The sequence below is a fragment of the Equus quagga genome, chromosome 9, assembly GCF_021613505.1.
Source record: "Equus quagga isolate Etosha38 chromosome 9, UCLA_HA_Equagga_1.0, whole genome shotgun sequence".
NCBI classification, from domain to species: domain Eukaryota; kingdom Metazoa; phylum Chordata; class Mammalia; order Perissodactyla; family Equidae; genus Equus; species Equus quagga.
This window is the reverse complement of record NC_060275.1, coordinates 112930489-112946146: the sequence shown is the minus strand read 5'-3', so window position 1 is coordinate 112946146 and position 15658 is coordinate 112930489.

Below are 15658 nucleotides of genomic sequence, written 5' to 3'. Positions count from 1 at the left end.
TCAACAAGGAAATAGTGGTTTTCTTTTTTTAAAGATTGGCACCTATCTTAACAACTGTTACCAATCTTCCTTTTTTTCTGCTTTTTCTCCCCAAATCCTCCCAGTACATAGTTATATATTTTTCGTTGTGGGTCCTTCTAGTTGTGGAAATAGTGGTTTTAAATGATACACTTGATCAGATGGACTTAATAGATATATAGAGAGTATTCCATCCAAAAACAGCAGAATACACATTCTTCTCAAGTGCACATGGAACATTCTCAAAGATGAATCCTATGTTGGGAAACAAGGCAAGCCCCAATAAACTTAAGAACATTGAAACCATATCAATCATCCTTTCCCACCACAATGCTATGAAACTAGAAATCAATTGCAAGAAAAAAGCTCGGAAAGTCACAAATATGTGGAGACTAAACAACAGGCTACTGAACAACAACTGGATCAATGAATAAATCAAGGGAGAAATTTTTTAAATACCTGGAGACAAATGAAAATGAAAATACAGCACACCAACTCTTGTGGGATGCAGCAAAAGTGGTTCTAAGAGGGAAATTCATAGCAATACAGGCCCACCTCCACAAACAAGAAAAGTCACAAATAAGTAATGTTAAACACCACCTAAAAGAACTAGAAAAAGAAGAACAAACAAAGCCCAAAGTCATCAGAAGGAGGGAAATAATAAAATTTAGAGCAAAAATAAATGATATAGAGACTTAAAAAACAATAGAAAGGATCAATGAAACTAAGAGATGTTTCTCTGAGAAGAAAAGTAAATAAAAGGAATCCAAATTCGAAAAGAAGAAATGAAACTCTCACTGTTTGCAGATGACATGATTATGTATATAGAAAACACTAAAGAATCCATCAGAAAACTACGAGAAATAATCAACAGGTACAGCAAAGTTGCAGGGTACAAAATCAACTTACAAAAATCAGTTGCATTTCTATACACTAATAACAAACTACAGAAAGAGAAGTCAAGAATACAATCTCATTTACAATCTCAACAAAAAGAATAAAATATCTAGGAATAAATTCAACCAAAGAAGTGAAAGACCTATATACTGAAAACTATAAGACATTATTGAAAGAAATTGAAGAAAATATAAAGAAATGGAAAGATATTCCATGCTTATGGACTGGAAGAATAAACATAGTTAAAATGCCCATATTACCTAAAGCTATGTACAGATTCAATGCAATTCCAATCAGAATCCTAATGACATTCTTCACAGAAATAGAACAAAGAATCCTAAAATTTATATGGAACAACAAGAGATCTCAAATAGCCAAAGCAATCCTGAGAAAAAACAACAAAGCTGGAGGCACCACAACCCCTGACTTAGCTATAGTAATCAAGACAGCATGGTCCTGGCACAAAAACAGACACACAGATCAATGGAACAGAAGTGAAAGCTCAAAAATAAAACCACACGTCTATGGATAGTTAATCTTTGACAAAGGATTCAAGAACATACAATGGAGAAAGGAAATTCTCTTCAATAAATGGTGTTTGGAAAACTGGACAGTCACTTGCAGCAGAATGAAAGTAGACCATTATCTTGCACCATGCACAAAAATTAATTCAAAATGGATTAAAGACTTGAATATAAGACCTGAAACCATAAAACTCCTAGAGGAAAATATAGGCCATATACTCTTTGACATCAGTCTTAGCAGCATCTTTTCAAATACCATCTCTACTCAGGCAAGGGAAACTAAAGAAAAAATTTAAAAATGGAACTACATCAGACTAAAGAGCTTCTGCAAGGCAAAAGAAACCATGAACAAAACAAAAAGTCAACCCACCAACTGGGAGAAAATATTTGCAAATCGTATAACCAACAAGGGGTTAATTTCCAAAATATATGAATAACTCATACAACTTAACAACAACAAAAATAACCTGATCAAAAAATGGGCAGAAAATATGAACAAACATTTTTCCAAAGAAGAAATGCAGATATGGCCAACAGACACATGAAAAGATGTTCAACGTCACTAATTATTAGGGAAATGCAAATCGAAACTACAAGGAGCTATCACCTTACACCTAACAGAATGGCTATAATAACCAAGACAAAAAAATAACAAGTGTTGGAGATGATGCGGAGAAAAGGGAACCCTCATACACTGCCAGTGGGAATGCAAACTGGTGCAGCCACTATGGAAAACAATATGCAGATTTCTCAAAAAATTAAAAATTGAAATACCACACGATCCAGATATCCCACTCTTCCTTATTTATCAAAAAAAACTTGAAATCAACAATCCAAAGAGATTTATGCACCCCTGTTCACTGCAGCATTATTCACAATAGCCAAGACCTGGAAGCAACACAAGTGCCCTTCGTATGGATGATTGGATAAAGAAGATGTGGTATAACCATACAATGGAATATTAGCCATAAAAAGACAAAATCATCTCATTTGCAAAAACGTGGAGGGACATTGAGGGTATGGCATTAAGAGAAATAAGCCAGACAGAGAAAGACAAATTCCACATGATTTCACTCATATGTGGAAGATAAACAGACAAGAACAGATTAGTGGTTACCAGAGGGGAAGGAGTGGAGGGAGAGTGAAAGGGGTAAAGGGGCACATATGTATGGTGATGGATAAAAATTGGACTACTGGTGGTGAGCATGATGCAGTGTACACAGAAATCGATAAATAATAATGTACACCTGAAATTATGCAATGTTATAAACGATTATGATCTCAATAATGTAATTGGAAAAAATAAAAATAAAGGGGAAATTTAGACACAGACACACGCAGAGGGAAGACGACGTGAAGAACAATATGACGACGATTGGGGTGACATGGCTGCAAGCCAAGTGATGCCAAGGCTGCTGGCCACCAGAAGCTGGAAGAGGCCAGGAAGGATTCTACCCAGAGCCTCAGAGGGAGATGGCCCTGTGACACTTGATTTTGAACTTCTGGCCTCCAGAACCGTGAGACAATCGCTTTCTGGTTCCCTCTGGAGGCTCCAAAGGAGAAGCTGTTCCTTGCCTCTCTTAGCTCCTGGTGGCTGCTGGCAATCCTTGGTGTTCCCAGGCTTGTAGATGCAGGACTCCAACCTCTGTCTCCATCTTCACATGGCGATCTCCTCTCTGGGCATCTCTCTTCATCTGTGTTCAAATTTCCCTCTTATAGGGACACCAGTCATTGGATGAAGGCCCACCCTCATCCAGTGTGACCTCATCTTAACTTGATTACATCTGCAAAGTCCCTGTTTTCAAACAAGGTCACAGGTACCAGGGGTTAGGACTTCAACCTATCCGGGGGGCACAACCCAACCCACAACACCAACAAAGGCTTATTTCCTCCACAGGACCCCCGTGTCCTGCCAGGGATGGAGAAGAGCTAAATGCCCTGCCATATAGCCAAGGGTGGCCCAGTTGTGGCCCAGACAGGGTGCTGACATGGCCCAGAGAGCCCATAGATATAAAGATGTTTCATGTGCAGAGAGGAGGGTGGACTTGGCAGGGAAGACCAGGCAGGAGGAAGGATGCCAAGGGGGAAGATGATGATGGCTGATAACTCTTCTCCCCTACCACACACACACACACACACACACACATCCATGGTACCTCAGCCCTCCATGCCCCCTGGAACTGACACACAGACCCAGAAAAGAGGGAGGAAGACCCTAAACCAACTGAATTCACACGTCTCACATCTGGCAGAGTGGGGGCCTGGAACAGACACTCAAGACAGCCCATCTCTGCACACCTGGCCTCAGCAGAGGTTCTGCCCCATGTCACTGGGAACCTTCTGCAGCCACCAAGCCCAGGCCAGCCCTGCTTGGTGTCAGGGGTGTCCAGGGTGTCCGGTACTTGAGTGGGCACTCTTGTGTGGGGCTCATCCTCAGGGACCAGAGGACCAGGCAGACAAGCCTCGTCCAGGGACATAGCCTAGTGTAGCCCCTCCATCCCAGATTAGTCCTGTTCCCAGATCCCCAAGGCATGATGGAGGAGATGCCTGACAGGGAAGGACAGAGCTCTGTTATTAAAACCTGCAAGGGCCCCGGGAGCAGGAGCATCACAGCCCTGCTCCCCGCTGACAAAGGGAAGGCAGGGGAGAGAGGCTTTCTTTCAACTTGGGACCTCAGGGTAGTGATGATGCTTGAGACACAAGGAGCTCAGTCCTGAGGACCCTCCACACAGTCAACACAAAAGCCTACAGCTGTGGGGTCTGCAGCAGGAGAGAGGGAAGGGGTTGCAAGGAAGATGACGGGACCACTTCATGAGGAGCCATGAGACAAGCCCTGGGGACTCCTGGCAATAAAGGGACCCTCAGAGCACCTGACATAGCAGGAAGGGGCACAGTCAGAAAGTAGGAGTCATCACTGTGAACGCAGCTCCTACCTGGACCTCAGAGGCACAGCCCGGGGAAGCCAGAACAAGCTCCCACTCTCACAGCATAGGGTGCCCAAGGTGAGTTTGTCTCTTTTTAGGATGGTGAAATAGACAATTTCCAAACTGCCCCCTACCTATTCTGTGACTCTCAAAACATCATGGCAAATTAAACGATATACAGCCACCTGGCTGCCATCCTGCGCTGATGAGGATGGCAACGAGGTCTGTTGCTATGAGCTGAACATTTGTGTCCTCCCAGATTCATATGTTGAAGCCCCAACCCCCAGTATGGCTGTATTTGGAGATGGGGCCTCTAAGGAAGTAATTAAGGTTAAAAGAAGTCAGAAGAGTGGGGCCCTGATCCCATAGGATTAGTGTCCTTCTAAGAAGAGACACCAGGGAGCTCACTCGCTCTCCCTCCCCACACAATCACTGAGGAAAGGCCGTGAGAGGACACAGCGAGAAGGTGACCATCTACAAGCCAGTAAGAGAGCCCTCACCACGAATCAAATTGGCTGGAACCTTGATCTCGCACTTCCAGCCTCCAGAATGGTGAGAAAACACATTTGTGTTGTCCAAGCCATCCAGTCTGTGGTGTTTTGTCACGGCAGCCAAGCAGACTAGAACATCTGTCCATCCAAAACTCTCCTAGGCAGGCACATGAGCCAGTCTAGAGCAGCATCTTTATTGAGAAAGAAAACAACTTCCTCAGCAGGTGCACCCAGAATCCAAAGCCATGGGTCAAGGAGGGGAGTTAAAATGCAGAGTCCCCCACCCCCTGGGAGGTTCTAATTGGGTTTTGTGTGTGTGGGATCTGGTCTGTCCATGGTTAACCAGGCCCCCGACTGCCACCCCAGGGGACTCTGAGGAGGGCTCTCCCCAGCACACTTCAGCCAATGGCTGGATGAAAAAAAGGATCTCAGGAAGGAAATTCGTGGAACGGGAGTTTCATTGCTCCCAGCCAGAGCGTGGCCTTTGGGGAGCAGGGCCACGGGCATTATACGTGGCATTATACATTATCGTGACCACCACCCTATCTTTTACCACTGACTTGAGAGGCCACTTCTGTCACGAGAATCCACACATGCACGAGTCAGATATTTCTCTCCCTTGTCCAGTGCCCTGCAGCCTTCAGTGCTAGGGCTTTATAATATGTCTTCATACTTCGTAATGCAAATAGTCTCACCTTGTCCTTCTTCTGGGATATGGTCATCTTGATTTTTCTTTCATGTTTACTCTTTCATATGAATTTCAGAATTTAATTTGTCAACTTCCTTGAAAAATCTTGTAGAGCGTTTGATTGGGGACTCATTGAATTTGTAAGTTCTTTGAGAAAATGCAGCCTCTTTACCGTATGGCATCTTCCCATTTGCAAACACAGTGCATCCCTCTTTTGCATCCCTCTTTTAATTTAGGCTTTCTTTTTTGTTCTACTATGAAATGTTATAGATTTCTCCATTTAGGTTTTAACAGTTCTTTGTGAAGTTTTGCATCAGAGTTGTGACCACGTGTGAGTTAGAGGAAATCTAAACACCAGTGAAAATAGCAAGTAAGGTTCTGCCTCCCTTTCTGCTCCCTCCTCACCCCCTCCCCTTCCTCCTTACCTCACCTCCCTTCCTCTCTCTCCAAGAAGCCCAAGGTAAAGCAGTCCAGGGCCAGCACTTTGCCCCAGGAAACGGAGCATCTTCTGTCTTTTCTTCCACCATCTCCAGTGGGAAGATTTCACACTGTGATCACAAGAAAGCTGCCATACCTCCTGGCATCTTGTCTGTATTCCAGGCAGGAAGAAGGTGGTGCTGTCTTCTTATCTAGTGAGGAATGTCCTCCCACAGGAATTCTACCTAGTTTCTTTGAGCATGTGACCTTCATCCCCTGGCAACCCTAGCTGCAAAGGATGCTTAGAGATCAAGTATTTTTAGGGGAGTATATTGCCAACCCAAACAAAATTTGAGTTTTTTTAGTAAAGAAGAAGGGAGTGTGGTTAAGCCCTGGCATAACGGCCACAGGTCTGTTCTCAAGTACCTAACAGATTTTGTTGCTATTATGAATGGGATCATTTTTTTTGTTGAATTTCTAACTAGTTATTGCTAATGGAAGAAAAATTAGTTATCTTTATATGTCCAACTTACATTCAGGACTCCTGCTAAACTAATTAATGATTCCAATTGTTCATCAGATGATTCCTTTGGTTTTTCAAATTGAACAATTATAACATCTGAACACAATTACAGTTTTGTTTCCTCCTTTCCAATTTTTATTTCTTTTCTTGAATTTTAGCTGAGACATATAATACGGGCACAATGACCTGACTTTAATTTTGTCGCATCATTAAGTGTGATGGTTCCTACAGTTCTCTGTATATATTCCTTATCAGTTCAGGCAGACCCCTTCTATCCCGTTCTCTAGGAGTTTCCATGGTGAATGAATGTGGGGGAGGGGTGGGGAGCAGGCAGCATCTATTGTGAAAATCATGGAGGGTTTTTCTCTTATTACGGCAGTTAACCATACTGATAGATATTCTTTGCTGAACCAACTCTACTGGCTCAAGATGTATTATTCTATTAACAAACCATAGGATTCAACTTGCTAACATATTCGTTATGGGTTTTGCATGTACATTCATAAGTGTAATGAGGCTTTGGGTTTTTTTCTTATTCTTTCCTTGTGTCATTTTAATGATAGGGTTTTTGCTACCTTCATAAAATGGGTTGGTTAGCTTTCCATCTTTTTCTCCACTCTAGAACAGTTTCACTGGTTCTAGATTATCTGCTCCTTGAATATTCAGTAGAACTCATCTGTTAAACTATATGGACTTTCTGCCTCTTGTTTATTGATCTGTGTCCATCATTTCCATTTATTTTATTACTATTTCTCTATTCAAGTTTTCTACTTGTTCTTGGGTCAGTCTTGATTATCTATATTATCTTAGGAAGTTTTCAATATCAGCTACTTTCTTAATGTTTAGTATAAAGATATCCAATTCTTTTATAATTTTTAAAGGTCAAATGTATCCACAGTTATAGATTCTTTTTTGTTTCCTCATGATATTTATTTGTGCTTTTTTTCTTTTTTATTCATTACACTTGCCAAAACCTTGTTGATTTTATTAAACATTTTGAAAAGCTTGTTTTTGTTAATTAACTCCCCTGGACTTTCTGGCTTTCTAGTTCACTAATTTCTGCTCATTTTCTTCCTTCTATCCTTTGGATTTGTTTTGTTGTTCTTTTTTATAGGTTCTTAAGTTGAAAGCTTAGCTAATTTCTTTTCAATCTTTCTTGTTTTCTAATAAACACACTTCTGGCTCTAAATTCCCCCATGAGTACCACTTTGGCTTTAACTCACAGCTTTATATGTAGAACTTTTACTGTCATTTGGTTTTAAGAACTGTAATCTCCATTTTGACCTTATCATTAAAACATGAATTATTTAGAAGGTATTTTTTAATCTCCTGATATGTGTGGGGGATATTCTGCATATTTTTTTGTTGGTGGTTACTATTTTTATTGCATTGCCCCCAGAGAATAAGGACTCAATGACTTCAACCTTGGGAAATTGCAAATTTTTCTTTGTTGCCTAGGACATGGTTAATTTTTATAAATTTTCCTATATATTTAGAAAGAATGAGTATCCTTAGTTGGATATAGAGTTAATTAAAATCTTCAAATCCTTTATATTCTTATTAATTATTCTTTTACTTGATCTTTTTTTTTTTTTCAAAGATTGGCCCGGAGCTAACATCTGTTGTCAATCTTCCTCTTTTTTTTCTTCTCCCCAAAGCTCCCCAGTACATAGGTATATATTCTAGTTGTGGGTCCTTCTAGTTCTAATATGTGGAACACCACCTCAGCACGGCCTGATAAGCGGCTCTAGGTCCTTGCCCAGGATCCAAACTGGTGAAACCCTAGGCGCTGAATTAGAGAGCACAAACTTAACCACTTGGTTGTGGGCCCAGCCCTTGATCTGTCCATTTCTGAGAATCGTATTTCTTTCATGTGGCTGCCACAACTCATTATCACAAACTTAGTGGCTCCAAACAACAGAAATTTGTTCTCTCGCAGTTCTGGAGGCTAGAAGTACAAAATCAAGGTGTCAGCAGGGCCATACTCTCTCCCGAGAGCCTGGGAGAAAAAGCATTCCGTGCCTCTTCTAGCTGCTGGTGGCCGCCCACATTCCTTGGCTTGACGCTACCTCACTCCAGTCTCTTCCATCCAATGTCATATCACCTTCTCCTTGTGTGTCTCTAACCTCCCTCTGCTTCCTTCTCATAATGACACTTGTGATGACAATTAGGGCCCACCTGAACAATCCAGGATACTCTCACCATGATTCTTAACTGAATTACACCTGCAGAGGCTCTTTTTCCAAATAAGGTCAGACTTAGAGGTTCCAGGCATTAGGACATGAACATATCTTTGGGCCACCATTCAGCCCACTACCAGAGGACTCTTCAGTTTTAGGTTTCTCAATTTCTCCTTATAATTTAAAGAATTTTTGCTGTAAATATTTTAAAGATGTGTTATTAGGTGCATACGATGTCAAAACTATTTATCTCTGGTGCCTTTTCGCCTTCATGAATATGAAATATCTGTCACTGTCCTTCTTAATACTTTTCATCAAGAATTCTAATGTAACTGGATGAATATTGCCACATTATTTTTTCAGATTAATTTTAAGCTTTCAGAGTCACTTTGTTTCAGCCTGATTTTATTTCACTTTTTGTATCATCATAACTGATCAATCTGGGCTTATCTCTGCCATTATAACATATTTTTTCTCTTCCCCCTGGTTTCTCTAGTTCCTCTTGACTCTATCTTCCCTAAATCTGACTTCTATCTCCTCCTCTGCACAGCTGAAACCACAGCCTCGGGTGTTTTCAAATTCAATTACAGTTTCCGGGGTAGGTTTAGACTTATGAAGAATGCCGTAACTCTCCCCAAAGTACACATACCATGCTTCTTTCAAGAACCAGTTCTGAGAGCTGCGTCAGTGACCAGTTCCATTTCCATTTTGCCAGAACCACCATTATTTCCACAGCCCCAGCAACGAAGCCTCTTGCTTAATAAGATATTTCAAGTGAATTCACTATTTTAAGATGCATCGGGTCACACTGTCCTTTTGTTTAAAAAATAGTAATAATAAGTTTCAAAGTATCCTGTGGACACAGCCAAAGAATACACATTGGGAGTAAGTGGTGAATGGTGCTCAGTTTTACGGGCAGCAAACAAAGGCCGAACAAACTCCATCATTTGAAATTGTTTTGATATCCAATGACTTTCTTTTTTTTAACCCAATCTGTGACAGAGTTAATTCCGAAAAGGACAGAGTGACATAAGGGGACCAGTGTGCTTGGGGAGAGCAGGACCATGGAGGCAAAGTGAGTGCATTTCTTCGCCACCCCGAGCAAGGATTCTTGGCTCAATTCAGATGCAGCTGCTGAGCTAGTAAAATCCGAGAAAAGAAGGAACACAGTGAATAAAGAAGACAGAAATGAAAGAAGAGCGCGCAGCCAAGAGAATCTGCAGATAAGGCAGAGGCATTAGAGAGAAAAGGAATTTATAACCCAGAGAATACACTTAGCTGGGGCTTTCTCACATTTCTACTCTCTGTGTTAAAATCATCTGGGTTCAAATAAAAGAATGCTCTGTCCTAGTCATTATTCATGTTTCTTTTAAAGGCACAAATTCCAGCATAGGCAATTTCTGTGGGAACTGAACTATTTATTTACAGGAGTCTTGCTTACAACGGTGTATCCAAGGCAAGCAGAAAAAGATCCAGCCCACACAGAGAGCCAGGCTGGCTTCCTCTCTGCTATGACTCCGAAGGGGGCTCTGCCTGACCCGAAATGAGTGCTGGTTATAAAATCTCGGCAAGACTAAAGGCAGAGGCAGCGCTGCTGGGCGAGGGAAGCCATAAACCAGACGGGAAGACATCCTCGCTCCGCACTTTCCCAGAACATACCCTCAGGTCTGGGGCTTAAATCACTCTCTGAACCAGTTTCCACATTTGTGCACAGGTGACTAGGCATCCACGAATTCAGAACTGCTGGGAGGGAAAACTCATAAGGCGATGAGACAAACCAGCTTCTGGAAGGGCGAGGTAGGAACAGTGTCCCTCACCCAGAGGGACCCAGACTGGATGCACCTGTGCCTCTGTGAGGCGGCATGAGTAAGGGCTGCAGGGAACAGGACGAGTCCTGGGACAGTGGAGGGAGAGCAGCGCTCTGTCCCTGCCTGTCACCCCAGCTCCCTGAATGGCCTGGGAAGGACCCTTCTCAGGACCAGCATCCCTGTGAGATCAAGAGCGAGCCCACCTCGTCATCTGTGCACCCGGGAGCAGAGCAGGTGCTTCTTGCAATGGACTCTCTCCCTGACCCCAGCAGTTCTCAGCAAGGGACAGAAGTGGAGCTGGGTCAGGCCTGCCAGCTGCCTCTGTCTTCCACAGGAGCAAGGAGTTAAAGCCTCACTGCGCACTGCTCCTTCCAGTACACTCCATGTAGGTCCTGCCAGCACATTCTCTAAACTTCAGTGGGAGATAAGGCTGTCTCTGGTGTCTTCTGTTCTTTGTACATGTTCACACCGTCCCCCACCACCCAGGAAATCAGGACCCAGGTGTTGTCTCCTGCTGCCCCAAGTCTCCTGGGTGGTGGCCCTCAGGCTCTGCCCTGCTGGGGAAGCCATCCTCCCACCCCTGACTCCAGACTTTACCTCCACCTCCTTCCATGGGGACCAACTGTCCTGGACCCCTGTAATGGACATATGTCATTTGGACCAGTTAGGCATCATTCCCTTTCCTGAAAGAACCCAGGTCTCCTTCTGAGGAGTCACCTCCCCACTCGCTGCCTCACCATGTTTGTCATGGTGGGACTTAAGTAAACACAGGTGCTGGTGGGTCCCCGACGCCCCCTCTCAGGAGAGCACTCCTCCAGAGCTCTAGGGAAGCCAAAGAAGGCAAGGGGCCTTGTTCTCACCAACCGCATGTGAGGTAAGGGGTCCATCTTCATCCCTCTGGTCCCCCTGCCCCCTGTCAGGATGCAGAGGCAGCCATGGCCCTGCACTCCAGGAAGGAAGGAGCTGGCGCCCCTGAATCACCACATGGACCTTGCCCACCAACTGGGGCACCCTCACTGGACTTTGACATGAGCAAGAAAGCAACTTCCCTTGGGGCCAGCCACCAAAATGTGGGGTTTTATTTGATACATGAGATAAAGCTGTTCTAAGAATCTATGGGGAAGTAAAAGGACACCAAATAGATTACACACAGGACAAGAGATAACAAGTGCTGGCAAGGATGTGGAGACAAGGGAACACTTGTGCACTGTTGGTGGGATTGTAAACTAATGCAGCCACTATGGAAGATCGTATGGAGGCTCCTCAAAAAATTAAGAATAGAGCTACCATATGATCCAGCAATCCCACTTCTGAGAACATATCCAAAGGAAATGAAAACATTAACTCAGAAAGATATCTACATCCCCATGTTCATTGCAGCATTATCTACAATAGCCAAGACATGAAACAACCTAAGCATCCATCGGTGGATGAATGGATAAACAAGTTGTGATATATATAAGTGGAAGATAATTCAGCCATTAAAAAAAAAAAACAAGGAAATCCTACTATTTGTGACAACATGGGTGGTCTTTGTAGGCATTATGCTAAGTGAAATAAGTTAGCCAGAGAAAGACAAATGCTGTATGATCTCATTTATATGTGGGATCTAAAAAAAACCAAGCTCATAGAAAGAGAGATCAGATTTGTTGTTACCAGAGGTGGAGAGTAGGGGGATGGGGAATTGAAGGAAGCTGGTCAAAGGCACGAACTTCCAGTTATGAGATCAATAAGGAGTAGGGATGCAATGTACAACGTGATGACTGTAGCTAACTGCTGGGTGATGTGTAGGAAAGTTGTTGAGAGAGTAAATCCTAAGAGTTCTCATCACAAGGGAAAAATTTCTTTTCTTTTTTTCCTTCTTTTCTTTTTGTTGTATCTATATGAGAAGATGGGTGTTAGCTGAACCTTTCACAATATAAGTAAATCAAAACATCATGCTGTACACCTTAAACACATACAGTGAGGTATGTCAATGATTTCTCAATAAAACTGAAAAAAAAAAGAAAAAAGATCATACACAGAAGGGTGGATGGTTCCAAAGGAGAGGACTTGTCCAACTTCCTGTTCCACAGTGATCATCGTCCAGGTCTCGTGCGATCTCCATCCAGGCCCCCTGCCCCCGACCTGAAACCCCCCCTGGTTTTATCAGAAGTTACAAACCCACAACTGTGCCCTGCAGTCCTGGGCTGTGGCCTCAGATTCATCCCTGGCCCTCCAGCTCCTGGCGAGGAGGGCATCTGTCTGCCGGCTCTCATCTGGCCTCTCTCCCACGCTTCAGCCATCATGACAGCTGCACTGACCGTTTCTCAAATGGGCCTGAGATGGGTGGGAGACCATGGGGAAGTGTTGGGAGGCTCCCCCATGGGGGGGAGAGGGGGCAAGGGGAGGCGCCCAGGCAGCTATGTGGACTGCTCCAATGAAGGGAATCAAGGGCCGAAGCAGTCGCCCGACTGCCCCCAGAGCCAGCAGGACTGGTTGTCTCCTTTCCCCAAGGTTTCATAACTCTTAAAATGACTCGCATTACTCAGGCCCCCTTCCCTGTGAACATTACTTTGCCTGAGGTGCGCGCATTCACCAGCAAATGATGGGAGTTGGTGTCACCCTTCAGCTAAGCGGAGCCTCTACCCCGTCCCTCCAGAGGACCTCCCAGCATAGCTTCACCCGACCACCCGGCCCTGCGTGAAGGCCATTCTTTCCCTCCTGCACTCTCTTTCCAGCTGGCCCTGAGTCCCCGTCTTCTCTCTGAGGGGCACCTCCAGCCCTAAACCCATGCAGACCAAAGATGATGGATATATGGTGCCTCCAGAACCCGGCGGCCTTCCCTGGTCACGTGGCACATCTGCCCTGTCCTGCCACATCTCCTGAGTCCCAAAGTTCTCAGCGCTCCCACCCTCCCTGCTCACAGGACCTGCTATCCTAAACGCAAGCAGAGGACACATTATTTGAAAGGAAGAGGTCTGTTTGTCCAGTCACCCTTCAGTAAACATTTATTGAGCACCTGCTGTGAGCCAGGCAGAGCAGGGGCCCCAGCCTCAAGGATGGTGAGGCACACATGGTCCCTGCCCTCAGGGAGCCACTGTCACTGGGGAAGACCATGACTGCAGAAGGCAGCATAGGTGTCCAGGAGCCTCACACAGGGTGGGAGAGGGCTGTGACAGGGTGACTGGAGCTGCAAGGAAACCCAAGACTCCCCCACACATGGCCCGTCCGCACCTGGAGGTCAAGGAGCCTGGGGCTGGCTGGCTGCCAACTCTCTGCCCTGCTCTACATGGTGGATTCAGACAAACAATACACCCCCCAGCCGTGTGACATCACCATTTCTTTGGCCAGGGTCTGTGGACGAGGCCTCCATGTCCAGTGCAAACTCGGCCACCTTGCATCCCCAGGGTGGAGGCGCACTGAAAATGGCTTTTCCACCACCTCGCTTTTCGAGGTTCCCAGTGGGTAAGCAGCACCTTCGCACGTAGGAGAGTGTCTCGCACAGACCAAAGCTTCTCAAACTGTCTGCGGTCAAAGACCAGGTTCTTATTTCTAATCTGCCACATTGGGATACTTGCATAAAATTAACAATAAATTTCTTAGAAAAGTGAAAGGAAAAGAGAGATGCACAAAAGTGCACCTCAATTTTTTATTATTAGCCTCAACAGACATAAAATTACTCTACCAAATTGCCATAAAAGTTCCTGGTCACTCTCTGTTCTGTTCTTATCTCGCTGCAGAAGGTAACAAACAGTTCTGCCTGGCACGGTCCGCGAACCACCCTCAGACCAAGAGTCAGCTCACGACAGCCCAGGCCGCCCGGATCTGTTGTCCCATCGTGTACACACTGTCTGTGGTGCTTTCACTCTCCAAAGGCAGAGCTGAGTCATTGAGACAAGCGTTTCCTATCTGGTCCTTTACCAAAAAATGTCCACCAACCCCGCCCTAGACTATCTCAGGGGACACTGTCCGTCCATCTCAGCACCTATGATCTTCTCCAACCTACGCTGCTCCCTCCTTCTCCAGTAACGGTGAAAGAACGACATCAATAATAGTGATGAGATAATGTTTACTGAGCACATTAGTCTCCTAGGCCTGCCGTAACTAAGTACCACACACCGGGTGACTCGAAACAGTAGGAATTTATTCTCTCACGTTCTGGGAGCCGGACGTCTGAAATCAAGGTGTGAGCAGGGCCACGCTCCTTCTGAAGGCTCCAGGGCAGGCTCCTTCCTCGCCTCCTCCAGATGCGTGTGGCTCCAAGTGTCCCTTGGCTTCTGGCTGCTTCATTCCAATCTCCACCTCCACCTTCTCTCGGCCTTCTTCTCCATGTGTCTGTACTCAACTCTTCTGTCTCTTACAAGGACACCTGTCATTGGATTTAGGACCTATCCAGATAATCCAAGACGACCTCATCTCGAGATCTTCAATTTAATCACATCTGCAATGACTCTTTTCCAAATAAGGTCACATTTACAGGTTCGGGGGTAACAACATGGACATGTCTTTTGGGGGCCACCATTCAGCCCACTGTCCCAAGTGTTTACTCTGTGCCGGACACTGTTTTCGTTCTTTCATCTCATCCTCACGATACCTTTATGAGGGAGTAACTGTTGTCGTCCCAGAGTTAACTAGGGAAAATGAAGGCACCTCCACAGGCTGGTCAGCAGAGACAGCAGTCAGGTTTAGCCCGTGGCACTACCAGCCCACATGGCATTTTCTTGCAAATTATTAAAAGGCGCCCCTTCTTCAAGACTTCCACCTATCCGAAAATCATACTATACCGATCTTTGTTAGAACAAGACAGTTCACTGCCATCTGCTGGAAAACTGTAGTAAAATGTACAAGTCTGCAACATCTGTGATGTGAGTGCCACCCCACCTCCCTGGGAATGGAACCTTGAGCAACGCACAACCTGCACAACTGTACAGAGCAGTTCAGTGTGATGATGAGACCAGATGAGCAGCTGGGGCCAGGCCAATCAGGAAAGTGGGGTCCATGAGTATGAGGGGACCTCTGGATGGACCTAATGGTGCTGGTATCTGCCCCTGGTGTTTTAACTGCTGGTGGAGAAAAGATATGGGAAGTGAAGCAGAAGTAAAGGCAAACACATCTTCTTTATAGACCCCGTGATGTGAAAGATTCCACTCTGGGAGAATGTACGAGGCGTTTTGCCTTCCCCTGCACCACCCTGGAGCTCCAGCTG